At 36.1% G+C, this 17,499-nt stretch overlaps 1 protein-coding gene and 1 non-coding gene across 3 annotated transcripts in view; both read left to right on the top strand.

Moving 5' to 3' along the window:
• The window catches only part of LOC106669459 (muscarinic acetylcholine receptor M3), a 350,439-nt gene that overhangs the window by 281,841 nt on the left and 51,099 nt on the right, over positions 1-17,499 (top strand). The window lies entirely within an intron of this gene.
• Trnay-gua lies at positions 15,613-15,713 on the top strand. The gene is made up of 2 exons: positions 15,613-15,649; positions 15,678-15,713. It is a non-coding gene; the product is annotated as a tRNA-Tyr (tRNA).

Genomic DNA, 17,499 nt, shown 5'->3' with positions numbered 1-17,499 from the left:
GAAAAGTTTGCGAAAAGAGGTGCTTTTAGTTCGTCGAATGTACCTTAGTCTTACAAGTGAAAAATCGAGATGACCTTAATCTTAGAAATCTGGTAACGACACGTACACGCGTCTTATTACCTCTTGTTCCAAATGTATAATGTGAAAATAAATTTCAAATAGAACCACATATTTTGTTGTAAAAATTATAAGAAGACTCGTAAATATTGTAAACGTCAACGACATCATTGGGGTCCAGGGTGTGTTGGATTTCAACAGGATGAATACGCGACTAATAATGCCGGTTCAGCGACTCGCAGACCAATATCATCAGGCTAATAATCACTTATTATCAACTAGGAAATTTCAATTTTTGATGTTTGGAAAAAATGAGTCCTTTTTTAATTCGAAACTTTTTTCTCATAAATTGTACATTATTTGTATATTAAATTCACTAATTTTCGTGGTCCGGTTGACCAATTAATATCTTTCAATTAATTAAGGATTTTAGTAGAGATAAAAAAGTCAGTGTCGCGAGCGGGATTCGAACCCACGATCTTCGGTTAGATACGCCGCTGCTCTACCATTAATATCTTTCAATTAATGAAGGATTTTAGTTGAGATAAAAAGTCAGTGTCAAGAGCGGGATTCGAACCCACAACCTTCGACTAGATAGCTCGAGGTCACGATAGCTCAAGTGGTAGAGTAGCGGCGTATCTAGCCGAAGGTCGTGGGTTCGAATCACGCTCGTGACACCGACTTTTTTATCTCAACTAAAAACCTTAATTAATTGAAAGTTACAAATAGTTTTAAAAAAAGCTTCTAAGGTTGATTGGTCCCTTTCCTAGGCAGACTCCGATAGATTATTTAAATTCAGCATTAAACTTTTCCAGTGTATCAACACAAGTTTACAATATTACTGAATGTTTTGTTTCCTCCTGCGTAAATAATAGTCACCCACATATTAAAAGTATTGAAAACTATTCTTTAAGCTCATTACAATACAAAAGGTAGAAACATAAGCGTTTAAAACATATTCTGTTTTAAGGTAACTTTTAAATTATGTTAAGTTTGTTTATTTAATTTTTTTTAGAAATAAATAGTTCTTTTTAGATTGTACAACTTCTTAGTCGACTATATAGGCAGGAAGCCTGAAACATCTATATCACACTTTTGTACATATTTGTATTTATTTGCAAATAAATTATTTTTGTTCTATATTTGTCAAGATGTCATGATAAAAGAGATGTATTCCTCGAAAGCTTGATAAAAGTACTGAATGTTTTCTTTCCTTTCTAAGCTTTTCTTAGCCTTATCTCCGATGTTTTGATACAAAATTATGATCTTAAAGGCGGTTATGTAATTGATTGCTAATTATATAATCACATAAAAACTTCGTTATTATTGCATACACATGATACACATTGTTTCGTCAAGTTTGTATAAGTTTTTATAACGAGTAAGATCACAATAAATGAAGACAAAATAAACTTGTTAATGCTTACAAAACCACCAGTGTAGTTTTTCTTTTAAACAGGAATGCTTTCTAATAATATTTGCTTCTCTTAAACCTAACGATTTGCAAACAGGGCGGAACGAACGCAATTTTTCTCTTCCAAACATCTTCTCTAAATAAGGAAGAAGGGGTATTCGAGCAAGAAGAAAATCTACGTATGTGCACACGCACACGCATACATGCATAGATATGTGTTCAGCAAATCAACAACTTTAGGGTCTGTACGTCCAGTCTTTGCCAGATCAAGTTTGTTGTTTTGACAGGTCGCCCATCTGGGAGTTGGGATTCACTGGCAAACTAATTTACCCCTGTTCAAAATAGACAGATTTTCTTATAAAGTTCGCGGCAGAAAAAGATCCAAAACTCAATTCAACAGAAGTATATTGTAATGGTGTTTATTCCGAACCGACCTGTCATATAGAATTTTTTTTAAATAATATTTGAACTGATTTATCTCAAAACATAATCAAACACTCAGGATCGTGGTGACTTTAAGTTTAGTAAAAAATTATAAGTACAACTAAGACGTGTAGGACATCCGTTTTACAATGATAGGTCCAAAAACAATTTGGTACGAGTGTAAAGTACAATTGCCAACTACTTGGCCGTGTAGCTTAACCCATCCCCTCCGAGGACATCTACAGAGTTCCCATGGGGAGTAATCGTCGTGTCGATACAGCGTCTTGTTGCTATTTGTGACACGTATGCCCCGTGAACACGGCCTGAATACACCATGGCTCAAACTTGAACAGCCGGGCGGCCGCCCTTTTACAAAGTGACTTGTTACGCTTTCATCTTAAGATAACTGTGCCGGTATAAACTTTATTCGTGACTCGAACCCGCTCATTACTGAGTTCGTCTTGAAACCGATTGAAAATTCACCGATGGGACCAGTCAAACGGAAAATACGGAAACGAACTTCTACGCCTGAGAGAAACAAAATCGACTCTGTGGATTCTGGTGAAAATTTCCAAATTGTAATGGTGGTGAATTGAAGGCTAAATTCAATAATAAATTGGCTTTTATTTTGAAATTTTTCGAGAGAAGAGATTTTAAAGGCAAAACTAATTTATTTCAAATTCATTTGGAAGAGTCGTTCAAACCAAACTAAATAAGATGAAATCGTTTCTTAGATAATTCCTACGAACAAGAAGAAAATATTATTAAAGCTTTAACCCCGAAATAAATGGCCAATTAAATACAATAAAAATCAATCTAAAATCTTCGAAAGTTTAACACACTTGAAAGAGGAAAATTTGAAAATGAAGCACTTAATAATAGCAGCATTAGCAGATAAGACTTAAGTAGAAATCATTTGGCTCATAGACCGGATGTTAAAACTTCCGCTAAAACTATAAAAAAGAATTAAAAACTATTAAAACCTTAGAAAAAAACAACGGGTATCAAGAAATATTTATTGGTAGGTTGTTAGTTAAAAGAATAAAAAAAATTAAATTTAAACGAATCAATAATAGGACTCAGCCACCCCACCACAAATGAATCATTAGGTTTCCGTTGTTTGCCATACATTGGTGAATTATCGGAAAAAGTTAGTAAAATTATTACACAAGAAGGTTTTAGAATAGCTTTTAGAAGTACGGGTTCAGTTAAAAAAATCCTCTCAAAACCTAAAGACAAAGTAGACAACTTGGCAAAAAGCAGGGTTTACCAACTCAATTGTAATATTGTGATATTAAATATATAGGACAAAGCGGTAGAGAAATAAAAACAAGAGTAAAAGAACACTTGCCTAAATCGAGCAGATTTTCGGATTTTAAGGACCATCTAAAAGAAACAAAACATAATTTCAATTCAAATCTAAATACAAGTGTTACATAGTTTCAACAAAGGGAAAGAATTAGATTGGTTTGAGAAATTTGAAATTAAAAAATGTAAAATTGAACATGGTGATAAATGCATCAATAATATAACAGATTTTGATCTACCGCCCATTTTAAATATCTACATAAATAATATCAAACATCCAAGTAGTTAAACTAATAATTTTAATTGTTATTATTTTTATAATAATTTAATAATAGTAAGTATTTAATATTATAATACTTATTTGTATTATAATTTCCGCGTTTCGCACGTCCAAATTGGCAATTCATGTCGAGCGACGTGTTGGAGAAGTCCTTCAACCTGATGATGAGCTAAAAGGCTCGAAATCCGTATCGTTGCAAAACAACTTACTGTGAGTAGGAACTATCCTTTTAAAAAGGAAAAAAAAGGATTAAGTAGAAACTGGTTGATAGCACAATGCTAGCAAAACAGCTAGACCACCACACGAAATTTCATCCAAGTTAAGTAATCGCTCGAAGGAGACTTTTTTTAAAAAAAGAACTTTATTGTCAAAACTGTACAATGTTTAACTTCGAAATAAATCGACAGAGTGACGGGGAGAAGGCTATCGCACGATATTTGGAGATTAGGGTTTTTATACTATTTTGAAAAAATGCTGATTAAGGATGATGATCAGGTGTCTGGACCCGCTTGACTTTGCTGGCGTGACGGTCTAAGGGGCGTCTGGTTACTTCATAATTTCCATCTCATTCCTTCCGTTAATCTCAAAACTAATACTGAAAAGAGAAATCCTACGAAAAAGCGAACATTAGACGGAACTTTTTATTTAGAAATCGTGAGATGCGGTCTGGTGTGATGTAGGTTTCAGAAATCCGACATCGTTCCCCACCCCTTCAAAATCCATCGTATATAAACACAAAATAGCAAAATCTCACTGGCACTCTCGACACGACACGCAAGAATAGCACAATTACACAGAAGACAACCACTTTGAGTGAGTAGAAATACTTTGATTGAATATATAAAATATATTTTGCATTGTATAAATTCACTTTTCCACATCCTAAATGTAATTGTAATATGTAAACAATGTTTGTAAATCCCAGGCCCTGAAGATGATCTCAATAAAGATCGAAACGTTGGCACGATAAAGAAAATGTTTTTCTGAAACCTACATCATTCCAGACCGCATCTCACGATTTCTAAATAAATATCGATTAACGGCCACTAATCACCACACATTATACGGAACCTCCTCAACCGATTCGTTCTCTTCTATGGTTCCTCAAGGGAACAACATATGTACCTTACTTTTCAACATACACACGGCGGACTTCCCTTACCTTCACACAACTAACCTCTACCTTTCCTGACGGCATAGCCATCTTCACAGCAAACCTTCACCGTTACTAGAATTACGATACCTCTAAGACCACCAGGGAGAGAGAGTGAAACGAAAGAGAAAGAGCGACCGACAGAGAAGAGTAAGTAAAACGAGAGAGAGAAAGAGAATAATTATATGAGGGCAGGAAAGGGAAAGAGAGAGAGAAAAGGATAGAGAGTGTAAAAGATAGAAAGAACAGAGAGAGTGAGAGAGAGAAATGACAGAGATAGTGAAGGAGAGTGAGAGAGAAAGAGGAGAGTGAAACGATAGAGAATGATAGTGTGTGAGAGAGAAGAATTGCCATAGGGAATGAGAGAGGAGAGAGAAAAAAGAGAGTAAGAAAACATTCAGAGAGAAAAAGTTGGGGAAAGAGAGAAAAGGAAAGGGAATACAGAGGGAATAAGACAGAGAAAGAGGAGTGTAAAAGTGTATAGAATGAGAGAAAGAGAAATTGAGGGTGAAAAGGAGAGTAAAAGTTTTGAGAGCGATAAAGGAGAATGAAAAACTATAGAAATATCATAAATGAGAGAAAAATAAGAGAAAGAATGGAGAGAGTGAGGGTAAGTGGAGAGTGTAAGAGAGAAAGCAAGAGAGAGAGAGAGAGAGAGAGAGAGAGAGAGAGAGTGAGAAAAAATACGAAAGAGGGGGTGTGAAAGAGATGAGGAGAGTGAAAGAGAGAGGAAGTGAGTCAGCAACGATAAGAAAACCTTTAAAATATTGTATAATATAAACATCAATTCGACCAAAATTATGATAATTGCATTTGATATTGGGGCAGGGTCGATAAGAACAATGACCACTTTTCTGCAGGCGTTTTAAATACAAGTCAAATTAAAATCTCGCCCCCAACGACAATTTATAACCTCATGACAAAATAACATCTTGAAAATATTACTAGATAATTAATTGTTCAATGAAATTTACCTCCTTTAATAAGGTGGCGACAAATCAGGGCTGGGTGGGAATTTTCACCCCTCCTGTTGTGCTGCTTGGCGGTTCTTGGCACGAAAAGGGTAGGCCGGGGGATTAGAAGCAACACATGGCATAATCACCTTAAAGCCGCATCGTTAATGAATAAGTGAATGCAACTCTCGTAGGCTCTTTTGCTTTTAAAGGGATTTGAAAAACATTTTATTTTCTGTTGAATATTTCATGTCTCCAACCATCAACTGCCTTGAACCTCGAAAACACTACATTTCTAACAAACAACCTATTCAATATATAGCCTATCTAGTTTGATAGGAATTAAAGAATACCAAAGAGGTTTCTCGATTTTCTCAGCATACCCAGTGTTGACTCAATGTGCTTTTTTATTAGATCCCTATCATTTATTCAATTGTTATCTCATATGGGATTACCGCAAATCAGTAGAAACAAATCATGCGCGTTCTCCATACCTTCCCCATTGCTTACGGTCGAAAGATTACAAAGTATTATTTTTTTATCACCTTAATCAGCTATATTTACAGTTTTGATATAAAAAAGACTCGAGACTCTATTTAGCCACTGGTGAATGATCACCAAATCTTGGCAGAAAATCGTATACAATGTAGTCGCACAAGTAAATAAACTGAAGTTGGTTCAATTTCAAAGTAAGGGTATTAAATTAACTGTGTTAATCGAGTTAAACGTAATAAATTCAACATGTTGTTTGATGCTTTGCTATTTTAGAAATAACGAAATAGGTTATTAAAGAACTCGAAAGGGAGTGTCAAAATGTGGTCAAACCAGAATAAACTTCTATTTACTTCAAACGATTTCCAACAAGGCTTGTAACGCTTGTTCTGGAGCCTTTCTTAACGTAAACCAAGATTTTGATCGAATTTGACATCGGGCTGCTGGTCATGCTGAAGGGCATGAGTTCCTTTTTTCCAAGTCATCGAAGGCCATTCCCCCTCTGCATATTTCCCTATCCATACTGGGGTTCCTCAGCATGGCGTTCTAACCCCCTCACTATTTGGTGTTTACAGCTGACTTTTTTTTTTTTTTTTTTACTTTTGCAACCTAAGATATCATGCGTTTAGATGTTTGAATTATGCAACTGTAAGGAATTTTGTCGACAATGGTGAACAAACAAACAAAAAATAAACGAAAATCCAAAGTCCAAAAAAAATTATTGCTCTGCTACCAATGTGTGACGTCGGGCATTCGACGGCACGACAAACAAACATCCAACACTTCTTAACCGGGGATAATGATGGGTACTGGGAAATTAAAATGAAACAAATAAAACACACTCGCTAAAATAAACCAACTAAAACATAATGTATTTACAAGACATAAATATATATATACAATTTAAACCAAAGTTACTACAAACGAAACCAAGACGTTCCCTAATTCCAGCCTACAACCACGTTACAGTGTAATCGCCCAACTCACCCTGTGGTAACCCAATTATGGTATTTTACGCTTAAGCAATCGTTGACGAGTCTGGAACACACCTGACCTCTCTTCTCCAGCTCCAGTCCAACATCTCCCCTCCTTCGACCTTCCCCCACCCAGCATTCCAACGCGCCCCATTACACAAACAGTGTCATCCTCAAAATGTGAGGGTGACACATTACATACCAAAACCACCATATTCACATTTGCAGAAGATACAGCAATTCTCTCTACCAACTCCGGCCTTTTCATTTCCACTCGAAACCTCCAATAACACCTCACACTACTAGAGTCCTGGTGTAAAAAAAAAAAGATAAAATTTAACAAAGACCACATTACCTTCACTCTCTGTAAAATGATCTCCCATCCTGTTTCCTTAAGGTAAGTACGCACTGGGATTCTTTGAATCTCCGGAGAGTCTAGCCTGCGTCTAGCCTGAGTCCGGGCTGCCCCGACTCATTGTTGCGATAATCTGGTGTGTTGCGGGCTAGCATTTTCGGACTCTTTTGAATCCCATCCGATGTGGGATTATTTGCCTCAATGTTGCGAACAAGCGTTCTTGCTTCATTGGTTTAGTTGACATTCTACTGAGTGTTTTCTTGAAGATTTTGATAGTGTCTTGTATAAAGGTATGTTGCGGAGTACCGAGTTGACTTTATGTATCATTCACGGAATACAGAAATCGGGAATTGAAAAGCCAAAAAATAGCCCAAAAATTCAGTGTTTCCGTCGCCGAAATTGAAAAAGAGAAAGGAAATTCTCGAGACAGATAGTTCCTCGATCATTCTCTCAGGCATTGATGAAAGTGAACTGAATCTTGGTCTGGACACGGTTCTTTGTCGCGGAGCAGAGTCGGGGCTGCATCGGAACAATGAATCTACGCAGCTCCGACTCTGCTCTGCAACATGAATCGATTCAAAGAATCCCAGTGCGTACTAGGCTTTAAATAATATTCCTCTCCCAACTGCGGACAAGGTGCTATACCTCGGACTGAATGATATAGAGCTCTTGCACGACATATTGGCAAGCGTTCTAATTTACCACACAAAAATAAAAGACTGCTTTACAGCCGGGTATGGACTTACGGACTGAAAGTGTGGGTTTCAGCCAAACATTCCAACACCCACCTCATTCAAACTACCCAATCCTTAATCCTACGAAAAATACTAGATGCTTCATGTTATGCATCGAATCAAACTACACATAGACTTAACTATTCATTTTGTTCAAGATGAAATCCGTTCCCGTTACCGCAAATTTCACAAAACCCTCCCAAATTAACGTGAATCAGCGCATCGGAAACCTAGCATCCCGAAGAATACCCTCGAACCCTCATCGCGGACTGAAGAAACAACGGCCGCGATATCTCCTAGGAATTGCTGGTGATGATAGTGAAAGTGATAAAGACACAAGTATCAATTAAACAGATAATATTTTAGTATCAGAAATCGTGAGATGCGGTCTGGTGTGATGTAGGTTTCCGAAAAACATTTTATTTACCGTGCCAACTTTTCGATCTTTATTGAGATCATCTTCAGGGCCTGGGGATTTAAAAACAATGTTTAAATTTAACAAAAACATGTAGGATGTGGAAAAAACTGAATTTATGCAATGCAAAACAAACCCTTTGTGCCCTGAAGATGATCTCACTAAAGATCGAAACGTTGGCACGATAAAGAAAATGTTTTTCTGAAACCTACATCACACCCGACCGCATCTCACGATTCCCGAATAATTACATACTACATTTACATGCTAAAAAATTCATACTACATTTACATACTACAACATGTAAATGTATATTTGCGATTAGATCAATTATTAACAGCACGATTGACGTGGATCGCCTGTCAACTTATTCCCCCTGCAAGTACTTCGGTCCAAGTAGCTCTAATGGATATGCCGAACTTTAAGGTTGAATCTCACTCCTAGCTTTATATTTAATATAAAATTACATTATTCCCTTTTTAAAATAAACAGTTAAAATTTGTCAGAAAATTGATTACTTTATCCATTGACAAAAACATCTAAAAAACTTAGTTCTGACTCAAATGGAATACCGGCCTTAAAGACTCGCTGGTAGAAACGGATCGGACGGTTCAAAATACATTTTTACATTAATTTTTTAGTTATTATAGACGTGATATATTATCTTTGATGCACGAAAGTGACGTGCACCGCCGGCTGGCTATCTCATTTTTTTATATTCAATCAAAGTATTTCTACTCACTCAAAGTGTTTGTTTTCTGTGAAAACACTTCGAGTGAGTAGAAATATTGGGTTGTCCGGAAAATAATGCAGGATTTTAAGTTTTCATTAAAAAAAATCTATATAAAATATTCTGTTTACGTTTACAGGNTGAGCCCTGAAGATGATCTCAATAAAGATCGAAACGTTGACACGATAAAGAAAATGTTTTTCTGAAACCTACATCACACCAGACCGCATCTCACGATCTCCGAATAATTTAGAAACACGCTTTTCTTTACGAGGCTATAATTCACACTTTTGTAATTGAAAAGGAGTCTTTTCAAAACATCGTACCATTCCAAGGTAATGACAGTGGTGTGATGTCAGGATTATAAGCAGGGAGAAGCAATAGTTGGGGCAGGAGTCTACCGGCATAGACCACAGGTACACTTACCCTTTTTACACCTACCCTTACATAATCATGTAATTATGCAATTACATAAATATGTATGGGTGGTAGATCATGTACTATTTCCATAGTGGGGCAAGTATATATTGTACAAAATGAAAACAACAGTTCTTTCCTCTCATTTCACGCGCTTTTAATTTGAAAAGTGTCTATTTAAAAATATCCAGTGGAAAAGGCTGTGATGTAGTATCAGAGTTATAAGTGGAGAGAGGCACGTTAACAACATAATAATTTTTGTGTGTGTGTGTGTGTGTGTGTGTGTGTGTGTGGTGTTTAGTGAGTGTTAGTCAATGATTATACAGAGATCGTGAGGTGCGGTCTGGTGTGAAGTAGGTTTAGAAAAACATTTTATTTACCGTGCCAACGTTTCGATCTTTATTGAGATCATCTTCAGGACCTGGGATTTATAAACATTTTTAAATTATAAAATACATGCAAGATGTGAATATGAATTTATACAATGATATACACAAAATAGAAATTTCAGATTTAATCAAAGTATTTGCACTCACTCAAAGTGTGTGTTTTCTGTGTAGATGTGTTGTGTGTCGTATTGAGAGTGTTTGTGCGTGTGTGTGTCTCTGTGTGTGTGTGTGTCGCATCTCACGATTACTGAATAATCATCGACAAAGGTCACTAATCACCACACATTTTAGTATCATTGGATGGGTATTTTCTTATTCTAAATCTCTTATTTTAATTTTTGTACATATTACCGTGCACATTGTTACATGCTACCTACTGAAATGTAGTTGTAATGTAATAAAATTTTCAAATAAAATTCGAACATATTGATGAATTTAGCGGATGAACATTTCGATAGTTAGTTTAACGTAAATTCGTTTTTATCTCAATTAGTAAAATAACACAATTAACCCAATATAATAATTCTGTATATATCCGTTATTATCGTTTATATTTGGATAATATGTCGATTATTGTGGTACCCATCTATTCTTTTATGTGATACTCCATACAATTATTTTTCAAATAATCGTTGAAAATTTCAACCCGTAAAAAAACTTATGGAAGACATAACAAAAGAATAATTTTACCTTAACATGTTAACTGAAAACTTAAAACAAACTTGCATATAATTAATGGATAAAAGGATGAGGGGAAAAATGAAAACCTGTTTTTTTTTTCAAAAACAAAGGAAAATAAATGTATGTTTTCACTGAAAATATCTTTAATTTTATAAGTACTGTACCTGCGACTCCAATCACTCCTTCAAAAAGTCAATTTTTTTAAAATTTGTACTTCTTAAAACCGCTTTAAACTTAACCCATGTCAAAACCAATTTTCCAACAGTAATAACAGGCGAATTTCCCTCAACATTGAAAATTGAGCCAAAAAACGAACAAAATCTTCCATGCAACCGAAGTTGCAAAGAGAGCATCGACCAAATTCCCTCCCGAACCACGGAACCGAATTCAGAAAGAATGATTACATATTTGGAAATCGTGAGACGCGGTCTGGTGTGACGTGATCTTTATTGAGATCATCTTCAGGGCCTAGGGTGTATAAACATTGTTTAAATTCACTAGTTCTCGCCGTCCGCTTGACCAATGTCTTTCAATCAATTTAGGGTTTTAGTTGAGATAAAAAAGTCAGTGTCACGAGCGGGATTCAACCCAAGACCTTCGGCTAGATACGCCGCTACTCTACCACTTGAGCTACGTGACTTCGATCCTTTGGCACAACTTTGAAAAATGGCAAAAAGGAAGGAAAATTCAAAAGGTGGGGTTGGGTTGGGAGGTTAGTGTCGATGGCTCAAGTGGTAAAGTAGCGGCGTATCCAGCCGAAGGTCGTGGGTTCGAATCCCGCTCGTGACACTGACTTTTTCATCTCAACTAAAAACCTTAATTAATTGTTTAAATTATGCAAATACATAAAACATCAAATCTCACTGGCACTCTCAATACGACACACAATAATGACACATCTTCACACAAAACAAACACTTGGAGCGAGTACAAATATTTTGATTGAGTCTAACATTTCTAGCAATGTATAAATTCTTTTTTTCACATTTTTTGTATTTGTATAATTTAAACAACGTTTATAAATCCCAGGTCCTGAAGATGATCTCAATAATCAAAACGTTGGCCCGAAAAAGAAAATATTTTTCTAAAACCTACATCATACCAGACTACATCTCACTATCTCCAAATAATCATTAATTAAAGGTCACTAAACACCACACATTTCAGGAAGAATGCCGCACATCTAAATTCAAATCCGAAAATTCGATCAGTTTAGGCTGTGCTTGTAGATTGAAAATCGGTGAGGAATCATTAAGGTCGCAATATATTAAATTATGTGAGCATTAGAGATATGCTGATTGGTACAGGAGTTGGTACCACATCTAGTAACGAACTTTTAAATTTTTCACAATTACTATCCCAAATGTAAAATCCGGTGTTTGAAACTTCCAGGGCTTTACGGCCTGGAGAATAAGACGGGATAAAACGACCCCTCCGAGCCGAGAATAAGTAAAAAATCCTCGAAAATCCTTGGCCGCAGGGTGTATACAATTTTAATATCACTCCAACCTCAAGGCGCTCTCCTTGTATTTTGTCTCGGCAGATTGCGACGTTACTCCGTGCCATACTACTTATCAGCACTTGCTCAATTATAAATGAGCCTTTCCACACGACGTGGCCTGTTTTTACTTGTGTTCTACTTGAGATGGAAGGAAAATTCGGCGTCCGATGAAAAGGTTGCAGGTAAACGGTGTTTGGTCTGCCGACGGCTGAATGTTTCAGTAGGAATCTTTTGATTTCAAGTAGGAGGGCTACGTGGACGCTTTTATTATTCATTATTTATACAACACCTTTATCTACCCCTCGGATGTCGTCAAAAAGAATTCCATAAACTAAAAACAGCTCTTTGCTTGCACTTTGTGTCAGTCGCCAAGAAAGGAAAACGTTCAAACCGTGATTGCCTTTTTAGATTTTTCCGTTTCTCTAAGTCCCTCTATCTCAGAAAACAACAAAAAACGCTAAATTAAATTAAACAAACTAACGCTCAGACTGCAACGAAAATGCAAACCAAGTACAACTTACTACTTCAATATAGTTTTTATACTCTTTTTATAGTTTTACTACTCTTTTATAGTTTTTCCGTAGATTTTATTTACAACGCATAGACGCTTGATTAAAATTACGACCATGAAAAATAAGGATGCTAAATTTTGGTTTTGGGTTGGAGTGCTGATTCTAAGAAGTATACCAACACAGGGTTTTTTTTTTTTTTTTTGTAATGTGGTTGTTGTTACCTCAAAAATGAGGTAGTTTATCAAAACTCCTTTCTTATTTTTCTGCTTACTTTCGACCTTTATTCGGATCATCTTCCCCGGGCCTGGGTAAATTACAAAACATGTTGTTTGTAAAAAATACAATTTAAGATATAAATATAAATGTGTGATGATTAGTGACCGTTTGTCGATGATTATTCAGAAATCGTGAGATGCGGTCTGGTGTGACGTAGGTTTCTGAAAAACATTTTCTTTATCGTGCCAACGTTTCGATCTTTATTGAGATCATCTTCAGGGCCTGGGATTTATAAACATTGTTTAAATTGGACAAAAACATGTAGGATGTGGAAAAAAGTGAATTTATACAATGCAAAAAATATTTTTTTATATTCAATCAAAGTATTTCTACTCACTCAAAGTATTTGTTTTCTGCGTAATTGTGCCATTGTGTGTCGTGTTGAGAGTAACAGTGAGATATTGCTGTTTTATGTTTATATACGTTGGATTTTTGAAGGCGTGGGGAAGGAAGTCGGTATAGAAAAACATTTTTGTATAAGGAGTGGCTTCTTTGAGGTGAAAAACGATGGGAACAAACGTTGGTAATGGTTCGGCCAGATTATCCTTTGAGGATTATATAGACGGGGATAAATAGAAAGGGAAAGCTAAATTGTTCAAAAAATAAACAAAATAAAAACAAATTATTTGCATTGTATAATAAAATTTACTTTTTTCCACATCCATGACACAAAAACACAATATGTTTTTGTTAAATTTAATCAATGTTTATAAATCCCAGGCTCTGAAGATGATCTCAATAAAGATCGAAACGTTGGCATGATAAAGAAAATGTTTTTCTGAAACCTACATCACGCCAGACCGAATCTCACGATTTCTGAATAATCAATGTAAATATAAATTTTGGACCAAGTATTTCATATTCACATAAATTGTGGTGCTATACTTGTGGTGTGTGAAAGTGTTGTAAAACGTGAATTTATATTTTGCTGTTTTTATATGATTGTGACTGGGTGGGGGACGCTTTAAATCTGAGAAAATTTCTTTGATCGTAAGCGGTTTTATTTAACTCAAAGGAAGTTGAGAATGGGGATTTTATAGATTGTATTTGTGATTCGGCATTTATTGTTGTAAAGGAACTGGTTGAGATAAAAAAGTTAGAGTCATGAGCGGGATTCGAACCCACGACCTTCGGCTCAATACGCCGCTGCTCTAACCACTTGTGGTGTGATTTCGATCTACTCGGACACCAGCTCCCCATCTCAACCAACAAACTTTCAAATTTTTCCTCCTTTTTGCCATTTTTCAAATGTCGTGTAATCAGGATTCGATGCTCAGCGACTTATGAAGTGGCCATGGGGAGTTGTTAGTGAAGTGATACATCTTTAGTTATTAAATATTAATCCACTTATGTTTAGTAGTCAAATTGACCAAATTATTTATTTTGATTAATTATTCTTTTTATCTTATGATTTTTACTTCTTGAAGGTCGGATAATAGGTCATCTCAAAAAAACCACAACCGGTTTTTATCCAACGTTTCGGATTTATTTTAATCCTTCCTCAGGTGAGTTAACGCCTGTACACAGAACATATATTTTTTACATTTTTAAATCACTGTTATAAAATATTAATGACTGACGACCACTGTTTTAACCATTGTAAGTAGTGAAAAAACAATGATAACCATGTTGATTTCAAAATGTAAAAAATATTTGTTCTGTGTACAGGCGTTAACTCACCTGAGGAAGGATTAAAATAAATCCAAACGTTGTGGATAAAAACTGGTTGTGGTTTTTTTGAGATGATCCCACCTTCAAGAAGGAAAAATCATAAGTTAAACTGTTCAGGTCGAAATATAAGAAAACATCGTTATTCTTTTTATGTAAGGTTTTGGCCACGATAGCTCAAGTGGTTAGAGCAGCGGAGTGAGCCGAAGGTACATCTTACGTAAAAATAATAGTTCAAATAAGTAATTTGGTCAATTACACCACTAAACATAACTGATTGATAAGGAAGTTAATTATTAAGGAGGAAAAAAGGGATATAAAAATAAGGTTTAATATTAAATTTGCTTTATGATGATGGAATAGCTTCGGCTTAGTTTGCATGTTCTGTAATTAATCTTGTGTGTGTCTCTGTTAATGTAAATGATATACTTGTTGCAAAATTTATATTTACATCTTAAATTCTATTTTTTCCAATCAACATATGTGTTTTTAATTTACCAAGACCCTGAAGATGACCCGAATAAAGGTCGAAACATCGGCAAAAAAATGAAAACAATGTTTTTCTAAACTACCTCATTCTTCGCTCCTCACGACTTCAACAAATTATTAGAAACACACAATAAATAAAATTTTAAATTAATATGCTAAACAGGTAAACTTGATAAAAGTCGATCTTCGAAAAGGATATGCGCCATGCATTGAACGACTTTGCTATGAAATTTTATAGAATTAATTTTAATGATTGTTTGTATGAATTTTTACTTTCCCAATAAATTGTTTTATATCATAGTGGTCGGCCACCTTCGAACTCGTTTAGGAAATTCGGTCACGACAACTCTAAAGTAGTTCAGCTGATTGGATTTAACGTTTTGTTTTCACTCCTCTGGTAGCTCAGTTGGTAGAGCGGTGGACTGTAGTTGTTCGTTGCATAACGGAGTAGCAGGTATCCATAGGCCGCTGGTTCAAATCCGGCCCGGAGGACTTTCTTTTTTTTATAGACAATGGAAACTTACAAAAAATAGTTGTATTAATCTTATTCGGAAAAACGGAATAAAGACAAATGGATTATGTACTATATTTCATATCTTTTCAAGTTATAATTATTTCATAAACAAAGAGCTAATGCGGGACTTGATGGGTTTCTCAAGGCCTGATAATCAGAAATTCTATTTTATTCAGTTTTCCTTCGATTTTTAAAAAATATACGAGAAATTAATTGCTCACATTATTGAATAGGATGAGTTACTATCAATCCTCTGGTCAGTTGGTAGAATAGTTGGTTCAAATCCGGCCCAGAGTTCTATATTTTTTTACAGACAATGCAAACTTACAAAAAATAGTTGCATTAATCTCATTCGGAAAAACGGAATAAAGACAAATCGATTATTTACATATATTTGATATCTTTCCAAGTTGTAGTTATTTCATAAACAATGAACTAATGCGGGACTAAATGGAACTCTCAAGACCTAATAATCAGAAATTCTATTTTATTCAGTTTTTCGTTCGATTTAAAAAAAAAATATATGAAAAATGAATTGCTCATATTATTGAATAGGATGAGTTACTATCACTTCTCTGGTCAGTTGGTAAAATAGTTGGTTCAAATTCGACCTGAGTCCTTCCTTTTTTCGCAGACAAGGTGGATATTTTTGTTCGTAGAGCTCAGATTTTTTTCTTTCTAATATTAACTCTAATTTTCTTTCACAAATACCAAAAACCGTGTCCTGTTTATATTTTGAGCTGTTATCAAACAGTCATAGGTAATTCGTGGTTCTTTCTTCCATGCTGTTCTTATTAGTATTATTATAATTGAAGGCATCACCTCATTACATCCTTTTAAAGCTACTCTCTTAGTTTGACATCATAGATGTAATCTGGCCATCCTGCCCTTTCATAAGCCCTATGAAGGACATGGTATTCGATTAAGTTTAATATCATCTTTAGGACATGCTTCCCGTCCTTAAAAGAACAATGAGGATCTTGAACGTCCGCAACTAGCCTGTTCGGCCTTATCTGACGTTTTGATTCTCAAGATGTGAGCTGACGCACCTCCACATACGACAGAATGGTGTTACTGCCGCAGCATTGGTGTAGAGGCAGCTCAGCCCAGAAGGCGCAAGACAACCTTGGTCCCCACTTGCCCATTTCGAGAGGTCGGGTCTGCATTAAGCGTATGCCGCGCGCATAGGGCTACCTAAGCCTAAATACATCAGGCTGGTATCCCGCGCACTCCCTCGATAGAGAAGGCCACTGTATCTCCCAGAGTATTGGGGCTTCTCTAGTGTAGAAACTACCGGATCCGCTCCGGCCGCGGTTTTGTTTAAAGTGGAATTACTAACCACCGCCTAGAGGAGTACCGCCTACGGTAAAACTTCCAATCGAGGTCAGCCTACACCTACGTCCAAAGCATACTCGAGTAGGAGCAACCGATTCACTACCCGTTCCCGTCCGCCACTACTCACGCATTCGAGGGACTTTTCAGCATAATCATAGCGTCCTCAACGATCTTACGCTGCCGTCTGATCCGTCGTATCCCGTGAGGCCGGGTGAATAACGATGGTCATAGGCAAGTTTCGTGCGAAAGTCACAGATAGAAGACAGCCTCTTTTCTAAGTACCTGCCAGGGGTGTCGCCACGACCAACTACGAGTTCATTCCCAGGATTACAGGGGCTGAACCTTTGAACTTTTCTGTTACCCGGTAGTACAAGTGGTTATCCACCTTCCCCCGTCTACGCAGACAGGATCTGGTACCCTAACCCACGT

This window comes from Cimex lectularius, unplaced genomic scaffold, assembly GCF_000648675.2.
Source record: "Cimex lectularius strain Harlan isolate CLEC.00 unplaced genomic scaffold, Clec_2.1 scaffold11, whole genome shotgun sequence".
Lineage (NCBI taxonomy): Eukaryota > Metazoa > Arthropoda > Insecta > Hemiptera > Cimicidae > Cimex > Cimex lectularius.
This window is presented reverse-complemented; position numbering and strand designations above follow the sequence as displayed.